Source organism: Meriones unguiculatus, chromosome 1 (assembly GCF_030254825.1).
Source record: "Meriones unguiculatus strain TT.TT164.6M chromosome 1, Bangor_MerUng_6.1, whole genome shotgun sequence".
NCBI lineage: Eukaryota > Metazoa > Chordata > Mammalia > Rodentia > Muridae > Meriones > Meriones unguiculatus.
In genome coordinates this window covers 30,611,394-30,621,145 of record NC_083349.1, presented here as the reverse complement: position 1 = coordinate 30,621,145, position 9,752 = coordinate 30,611,394, and positions in this window count along the sequence as shown.

Here is a 9,752-nt window from a genome sequence, read left to right as displayed (position 1 = left end):
CAAATGCTTTTTCGGCATCTAAGGATGATCATGTGGTTTTTTTCTCCTTTGGTGTGTTTATATGGTGGATTTTGTTGATAGATTTCCGTATATTGAACCACCCTTGCATGCCTGAGATGAAGAATGAATAAAGTGTAATTGATGAAAAATTAAAAAAAAAAAAGAATTCAAAAAAAAAAAGAAAGAAAGAAAGAAATTCGAATGTCATATCTTTTCCCCCCAGTTTTAGGTATATATGGCAAGAAAGTAAGACATAAATTGCTAGAGAATGAAAAGGATCTTACAAGAAAAAAAGATAGGTAAGAGACGAAAGAATGTGAGTAGGATTGAAGGAAGTATAATACATACTTGTTAAAAATTTAAACAGAAGACAATTGTTAAATTTCCTCCTGCTGACAAGGTGGCCTCAGTAGGCCACAGAAAGGGTCCAGACAGTTCTTGATGAGGCTTGAGAGGCTATGGTCAGGTAGTAGGAGAGGAGGACTTCCTCTATCAGTGGACTAGGGGAGAGGCATGGGAGAAGATGAGGGAGGGAGAATGGGACTGGGAAGAGGAAGGAAGGGTGGGACCAAGAGTAGATGAAGGTAGGGGCTACAGCCAGGATACAAAGTTAATAAATAATAATAATAATAATGAAAAATCTTGAATAAAAAAGTTATGACTATAAAAAAAAAACAAATGTAAGTAGTCCTGTATTTGGTGTATAGATGTTCAAAATTGTGATGTCCTCCTGGTGGAATTTTCCTTTGATGAGAATGAAGTGCCCCTCCTCATCTTTTTTGATTAATTTTGGTTGAAAGTCTGTTTTATTAGATATTAGGATAGCTACCCCAGCTTGTTTTCTGGGTCCATTTGATTGAAAAACATTTTTCCAGCCCTTTACTCTAAGGTAGTGTTTACTTTTGTTGCAGAGGTGTGTTTCTTGGATGCAGCAGAATGTTGGGTCCTGTTTCCACAAACATTCTGTTAGTCTGTGTCTTTTTATTGGATATTGAGTCCATTGATGTTGATAGATAATAGTGACCAATGCATGTTAGTTCCTTTTATTGTGCGGTTGTTGCTCTTACTGTGATTCATTGCTTGCTTTCTTTAATTTTTGTTGGAAAATTATCTGCATCCTATGTTTTCTTGGGTGTAATTGTTTTTGTTGGATTGGAGTTTTTCTTCTAGTATCTTCTGTAAGGCTAGGTTGCTGTGTAGATATTGATTAAAATTAATTTTGTCATGGAATATTTTGTTTTCTCCATCTATGTTGATTGAAAGCTTTTCTGAGTATAGTAGTCTGGGTTGGCATCTGTGGTCCCTTAAAGTCTGCATGGCTTCTGCTCAGGCTCTTCTGGCTTTCATTGTTTTCGATGAGAAGTTTGGTGTGATTCTGATAAGTCTACTTTTATATGTTACTTGGCCTTTTTCCCTTGCTGCTTTTAATATCTTTTCTTTTTTAATTAATTTTTTCTTTTTTATATTAATTACAGTTTACTTATTTTGTATTCCAGCTGTAGCCCTCTCCCTCATCCCTTCCCTATCCCACCCTCCCTCTCTCATCTCCTCCATGTCCCTCTCTAAGTCCACTGATAGGGGAGGTCCTCCTCCCCTTCCATCTGACCCTAGCTTATCAGGTTTCTTCAGGACTGGATGTGATGTCATCCTCTGTGGCCTAGTAAGGCTGCTCCTCCCATTGGGGGTAGGGAAGTCAAAGAACCAGCTACTGAGTTCATTCAGAGCCAGTCCCTATTCCCCTTACTAGGGTACCCAGTTGGATACTGAGCTGCCATGAGCTAGGTTATATCCATGCATGGTCCTTGGTTGGAGAATCAGTCTCAGAAAAGACCCCTATGCCCAGATATATTTGGTCCTTGTGGTGCTCCTGTCCTCTCCAGGTCTTACTAACTCCACCTTCTTTCATATGATTCCCTGCACTCTGCCCAAAGTTTGGTTATGAGTTCTGTAGATTTAGTATTTGGGCTATGATGTGATGTGAGGAGTTTCTTTTCTGATCTAATCTATTTGGTGTTCTGTAGGTATCTTGCATGTTTATGGATATCTCTTTCTTTAAGTTGGGAAAATTTTCTTCTATGATTTTCTTGAAGATATTTTCTGGACCTTAGAGCCTGGAATCTTCTTTTTCTTTTTTTTTTTTTTTCTTTTTTTTTATTTAATTTTATTTTTTTCTTATCAGTTACATTTTATTAACTCTGTATCCCAGCCGTGTCCCGATCTCTCATTCCCTTCCAGTCCCTCCCTCCCTCCCTCATCTCCACAGTGCCCCTTTCCAAGTCCACTGATAGGGGGGGACCTCCTCCCCATTCATCTGATCCTGTTTTATCAGGTATCTTCAGGACTGGCTGCAAAGCCCTCCTCTGTGGCCTAACAGGACTGTTCCTCCCTTGGGGGTGGGGAGGCCAAAGAGCCAGTCATTGAGTTCCTGTTAGAAATAGTCCTTGTTCCCCTCACTTTGGGAAACCAATTGGTTACTGAGCTACCACAGGCTACATCTGAGCGGAGGTTCTAGGTTGTATCCATACATGGTCCTTGGTTGAATGTCAGTCACAGAAAAGACCCTGTGCCCAGATATATTTGGTCCTTGTGGGGCTCCTATCCTTTCCCCATCAGACTAACTCCCCTTCTTTCTTATGATTCCCTGTACTCTGCCAAAGGTTTGGTTATGAGTCTTTGCTTTGAAAACACTGCTAGTTAGTCTTTCAGATGCGCTCAGTAGACTCCTGTCATACGTTCAATGTACATCCCATCTGTCTTTCTAAATGAGGATTGATCATCTTACCCCATGTCCGCTCTCTTGATTATCTTTTTTAGGTTTATATATTTCATTATGTTTATCATATCTTATAGGTCTATATAAGTGAGTATATACCGTGTTTTTCTTTTTCCTTCTGGGATATTTTACTCAGAATGATCTTTTCTAGATCCCACCATTTGCCTGCAAATTTCATGATTTCCTCCTTTTTGATTGCTGAGTAGTATTCCATTGTGTAAAAAATACCACAACTTCTGTACCCATTTCTCCGTTGATGGATATCTGGGTTGTTTCCAGGTTCTGGCTATTACAAATAAAGCTGCTATAAACATGGTTGAGCAAGTATCCCTTTTGTGTACTTGAGCAAACTTTGGGTATATACTTAGTAGTGGTATAGCTGGGTCTTGAGGAAGCACTATTCCTAATTGTCTTAGAAAGCACCAGATAGATTTCCAGAGTGGTTGTACCAGTTTACATTCCCACCAGCAGTGGAGGAGGGTTCCCCTTTCTCCACAACCTCTCCAGCATGTGTTGTCACTTGAGTTTTTCATCTTGGCCATTCTGATGGGTGTAAGGTGATATCTCAGGGTTGTTTTGATTTGCATTTCCCTGATGGCTAATGAGGATGAGCATTTCTTTAAGTGTTTCTCTGCCATTCGATATTCTTCTGTTGAGAATTCTCTGTTTAGCTCTGTTCCCCATTTTTTAATTGGATTACTTGGTTTGCTATTTTTCAGCTTCTTTAGTTCTTTGTATATACTGGATATTAGTCCTCTGTCAGATAAAGGGTTAGTGAAGATTCTTTCCCAATCTGTAGGCAGTCGTTTTGTTTTGATGACAGTTTCCTTTGCTTTACAGAAGCTTTTCAGTTTCATGAGGTCCCATTTATTGATTGTTGCTCTTAGAGCCTGTGCTGTTGGTGTTCTGTTCAGGAAATTGTCTCCTGTGCCAATGAGTTCTAGGCCGTTCCCCACTTTTTCTTCTAAGAGTGGAATCTTCTTTTTCATCAATTCCTATTGTTCTTAGATTTCACCTTTTCGTGGTGTCCTTGATTTCTTGGATGTTTTGTGTTTGGGACTTTTCTAATTTTACTTTTTGTTTGAGAGAAGTATCAATTTCTGCAAGTGGATCTTCAGCATCAGAGATTCTCTCCTCCATCTCTTGTATTCTATTGGTAATGTTTACCTTTGTGGTTCCTGATCTTTTCTCTAAGTTCTCCAGCTCCAAGGTTTCCTATTTGTTTTCTTTTTTTGTTTATAATTCTGTTTTCATGCCTTGCACCATTTCCTCATCTGTTTGAATGTGGATTCCTGTCTCTCTATGCCATTATTTTCTCTATAAGCCACTAAATGTGCCTCTACTTGTGCCTCTATTTGTTTCACTATATTTGCCTATGTTTCTTTGAGAGCTTTGTTCATTTCCTCTTTATTTGCTTCCATTTGTGTGTCTATTTCTTTGAGAGATTTGTTTTTTTCCTCTTTATGTGACTCTAATTACTGGATAAACATAGCTTTAAAATAATTTTCCTGTGTTTCTGATAAATTAGAGTATCCACTAATTTTGGGGATTGCTGGTGACGCCATGATGTCCTGATTTTTGTTGGATGTGTTCTTATGCTGACCTCTGGCCATTTGCTTATCTGTAACGTTCACTGCTGGTTCTTGGATTCTGCTTCAGTACCATCTTTCTCTGTTATGTGGAGAATTCTTCAGGAAGATGAGAGGGGTACATTGATTTGAGAGTGTGAGTTGGTGCTTCAGCTGTACTTTAGGGAGGAAGATTTGCAGGCGGAGAAGGACAAATATGGGCAAGCGTGTGAGTGTGAGTGTGCATGGAAGTGTGTCTTGAAGGACAGGGTGTTAGATGATGTAGATGCCTGAAGTGTGGGGCAGGGGCGCTGTGCAGGTACCAAAGGGATTGCAGGTGCTTGAGGTCTTTGCAGGCACAATTCACTTGTGCAGATTCCCTGAATATCCAGTGGCCTGCAGGCCACTAGTATTCAGATCTCTCTGCGCTCTAGGAGTTATTTGCCTGAACTCCACTGGTAGACCCACAGAACAGGGTCTTCAATGTTGAGAACACTGTCCCTCTGTTTCCCACAGTGGGATGCATGGGTGGGAGGGATCTGCTGTCTGGCTGCTAGCTTAAAAGGACCCTGGATCTGGGCTCTGCAGGCACTTGAAGGCACACTCACTCTAGCAGGTCAAATCAGAAAGCACAGGGGTTCCCCCTGCTCTCTACTCTCAGGTTTGGACATGCTGGGGCAAATGCTGGTGTAGGAACACCTTCAGCTCAGTGGTGCTGCGGCCACTGAACTTGGGAGTCCAGCTGCAGCTGCAGAACTGGGAGGCTGGTACAGGTGCCTGCTGGGAAGTCCTGGGGAGCCACAACAGTGGTCCACAGACCTAGGTGGCCCAGTACCTGGGTGGTTTGGCAGGTTTGGCGACTTTAGTGGCTGTACTGCCACTGAAGAATTGAGCAAGCCATATAGTCACTGGCTGGGAGGCCCTACCGAGTCTGTACAACCGCTCACAGACCCAGGCCCCGAAAGAATGGTACCAGGCATCTGGGACTCAGGAGGCTGGTACAGCTGGCAGCCGTGGCTGAGGAGCTAGGAGCCCTGTCTCTGATATCTCAGTCCTCAGGCAGTGAGTTCTGTGCTAAGACTCTCTGGCACTGTAGGCTGGCTCTGCAGAGGAGGAGGGAGGCCCCAAAAGGGGAAGTGCAAGCTGTTCGAATGTTTGCCACTCTCCATCCCCAGAGAAGTCCGTGGGCGACCTGAATCTAAATGATCTCAGCTCATGTGATGTCCCCTCTCATTCAGGAAGCCTCAATGCCAATTTCCTGGCTTCAGTTGCCCCTCCACTCACCAATTTTGGAGTTTCAGATCCTCTTCCTCTCAGATATGATGCATGCTGGTCGCTGCCATCTTGGATCCCCATGCATGAATTTAAACATGTTGCAACCTGGAAAAACCAGCCTGGGTGTTGGAGTACCTAGAGCTGTCACTTAAGTTTCTGATCCTGTCCATTCTGATGTTTGTGAGATGGAATCTCAGAGTCATTTTGATTCGCATTTCTCTGATGACTAAGGATGTTGAGCATTTAAGTGTTTCTCCACCATTCAATATTCCTCTGTTGAGAATTCTGTTTAGTTCTGTACCACATTTTTAATTGGATTATATGGATTGTTGGTGTTTAATTTCTTGGATTCTTTATATATTCTGGATATTCCCTCTGTGAAGATCTTTTCCCAGTCTCTAGGCTTTCATTTTGTTCTGTTGACAGTGTCCTTTCCTTTACAGAAGCTCTTCAGTTTCATGAGGTCACATTTATTAATTGTTGATCTTAGAGTCTGGGCTGTTGTTCTGTTCAAGAAGTTGTATCCTTTTCCAATGAGTTCAAGGCTCTTCTCCACTTTTTCTTCTATCAGATTTAGTGTGTCTGGTTTTATGTTGAGGTCTTTGATCCACTTGGACTTTATTTTTGTGCAGGGAAATAAATTTGATCTATTTGCATTTTTCTACATGTAGCTCTCCAGTTAGACCTTACTAGAGAAACTACTTTCTGTGCCCTCCACTCAACTCACTTTATCAAATTTGTGTAAAATTTATGTTTATATTACCCAGTCCTTCCCCAGAATTTCTCAAAACTTTTTCCTATCCTAATATAAACCTGTGCCAATTCATTATAGTTCCTCTACCACCAATGATTAATTGGTCCACTTTCTCTCACGTTTTTTTCCCTTCAGTTTTGTTAATGCCCTCAAACTATTTCTACTCTAATCCATGGAAACAGTATCCATAAAGGTCACATCGTGTCTTGGTATATAGATATATAAATAAATGCAATCATCCAAGAGCCTGTGGCCAGAAAGGTCCCACACATGTAAGTTAATGTTATGTGGTTTCTGTGAAGTTCAGCTTTTATTATCAACTTCACTTAGAGTCATATGGGAAATTGGGGAAAACCACCAGGTGTGTTTGTTAGGACATTTCAGAGGATTCACTGAGAAAGTAAGACTCATCCTGAATACAGGTGGCAACATCCCAGGAGCTGGGTCCTGAGAAAAGTGTAAAAGGAACCCACAGGCAAAGGCTCACATGCTGCCACAGCTCAGCTGGCAAGCTGAAGAAACCCAGAGTCCCGTCAGTCACCATGCGGCGGCAGGTACACGGGCTGAAGACACCAGAGGCAGGCACGAGTGCATGTGAAAAGGACACCCAGAGGCCAACACTGGCCAAGCAGTGAGGGTGGGGGGAAGACACTGTGATAAGTATGTATAAATGAAAAAATGGGAAAGAAAGAGAAGGGAATCATGTGTACACTATGAAGAGTGGAGAAACTAAAGATGGAAGGTGGTGAGGAACAGCATGATTTTGGTGTTCTGTGCTGCCACCTGAGGCCGTGGTGACGTCCTGGCCCATGCTCCCACTGAGGGTTATGTCTGACTCCTTCAATAGCAGCCTGGGTCTGTGTCAATGTTTCCCATACCACAAAAGGTCATGTAAATGTTCCTGGTCTGGGCTGCTTCCTGGAGTTATATCAAGGGATGCACAGAATTGGCCCTGTCCCTCACTGGCTGTGGCACTTGGAAGAGTGGACCCTGAACCTGGGCAGCTCATAGAGTTGGTTTGGGTGGTATGGGTACAGATGAGCCAGCCCTGAAAGTATGGTCGAGCATGAGAGAGATGGCCACACCCCTTTCCTTGGCAGTATAGGAGAGCTGGTTTGCGGGTGGGAGAGTAGGGGAGCTGGCCCTGCACCTCACTAGATTTAGCACTCAGAAGAACAGGCCCTGGTGGTGTAGGCATGGGAAAGCAGGGCCCCGAGAGAACCCCACCTGCTGTCTCTGTGTTGTCAGCAGTTCAGTGGCATGTGCTCAGGAGGCATTCTTCTGTGGTGGGACATTTAGGTTGTCCTCAGTTCCTGGCTATTATGAATAGAGCTGCAATGAATATGCTTGAGCAAGTGTCTCTGTGGTAGAATAAACGTGGTTTATCTGGATCTTAAAGTAGATTGGTCCCCATCTTTCTGAAGAGCCACCACACTGATCCCATAGAGACTTCATGAGTTTGTAGTTTCACCACCCGTGTAGGAGAGTTTCTCCTACTTCATGCCCTCGCCAGCATGAGCTGTCACTTGTTTTATTGATCTTAGCCATGCTAACATGTGTAGGATGGAACCTCAAAATAGTTCTGATTGCAGTTCCCTGGTGGCCAGGGATGCTGAACGCTCCTTTGTTTCTCATCTATTCAGGATTGTGAAAAAAATCTCAAAAGAGCCAGTTCTTCAACCAAAACCACAAACGTTCAGCAGATGAACATTTCTTCTTTCGTACTACAACTTCAAGTTCAGTTTGGCAAAGTGACCGTAAATACTGCTATGATGTCATCAGTGAAGACAGAGTGAAACACACACTGTGTGAGAAGCTGAAAGTATATTTTGCTTCATGTACTATGTTCAGGCAGCCAAACAGGACAAAAAGCCAGGTGGCTCCATGTCTCTGTGGCCTCCCACATACATCCCTATTTTATAGAATTAACTCTCTCTACTTTTTAACTCTCAAAACTCCCTTTTTATTCATGCTAGCAAAGGAGACATACAATAAATATTGGTAAGAATCACTCAAAAATGTACTATTCGCATACCAATCTAAAAATTACACATTCAGTGTATTTTAAAGAGAGTGGCACCTTCCAGTGAAAGGTTTGTTTGTTTGTTTTTGCTGTAATCTCAGAATCTAAGGTGGTAAAAATCTGTACTTTTTTGCTATAATAAAAATAAGTAGGGCTGGAGAGATGGCTCAGAGGTTAAGAACACTGGCTGTTCTTCCAAAGGTTCTGAGTTAAATTCCTAACAATCACATGGTGGCTCACAACCATCTATAGTAAGATCTGGTGCCCTCTTCTGGTGTGCAGGCACACATGCAGGAAGAATTCTATAGAAATAATAAATCTTTACAGAGAAAAAGTAAGCATTTAATTATCTTTAAGATTTTGGAAAGAAAATAAAGTAGAGCCTCCATGAGTGCCTCACTTATGTGCAGACTACTTTAAAAACAAACCAATAGGATCTAAGAAAGTTGGATTCTTCAGTAACTTGTAAGGTTTTCTATAAATTAACTTAAAGTATTTTGAAAGAACAAGTACTGTTTGTGGCTTGGCTTTCCTGTCCAAACTAAAGGACCATCACTTAGTCTTTTGTCACATTTTTCCTCAGAGAAGCTATGCACATGCATTTGTCATTTATCTCCCTGAGGCAGTTTCCAGTATGAAGGAGACAAATCCTTTATTTTTCACTTTGAAATTCATTTGTATTAAATGAACAGCGAGGTCTTTTTATATAAACAAAATGATGAAAACAGATTCTCAAAACCTTGATACCTTGTAATGATTAAAAGATTTAAATCTGAAAAATATAATGTTTAAAAGTCCAAACTAAAGAGAAGAGTTATAAACAAAAAGTCTATTTTAGCACAGGAAAAATTCTCATGTTGTATGCTAGTGACACAAAGTCCAGCATACTTTCATTGACAGCCAGGTTGAGCGATTTGCCATAGGGTATCAATTTGCTCCTGCACGAGGTCAATCCTCTGATTGAACACCATCAAGCCTCCTTTAAGTTGAGCATTAATTCCTCTTTGTACATCTAAGGCATGAGCTACATTGGCTAAAAGATTATTCAGGATCTGAGCAGTCTGCACAGTATGACTCATGGCTAATGCCACGGTAGTAGCTCCAACAGCTGCCAATGAGATGGCAGTAACAATGGCAGCTGTAGTTCCAAGATCCCTTTTCTGTCTGAAGAGAGTCATAGCATGAGGGGCATCAACGAGCACAGGCACCCATCAAGGCATGCGAGTAACCAGGGCATACCTAAATTCACTAGCATTCCAGCATTGGGCAAAAAAGCAAGTATCATCGCCACAATTACTTGGCTCTATCTGGCTAATAATGAATAAAAATGGGGGATATAAACAAACAGGTGTGGGCTTA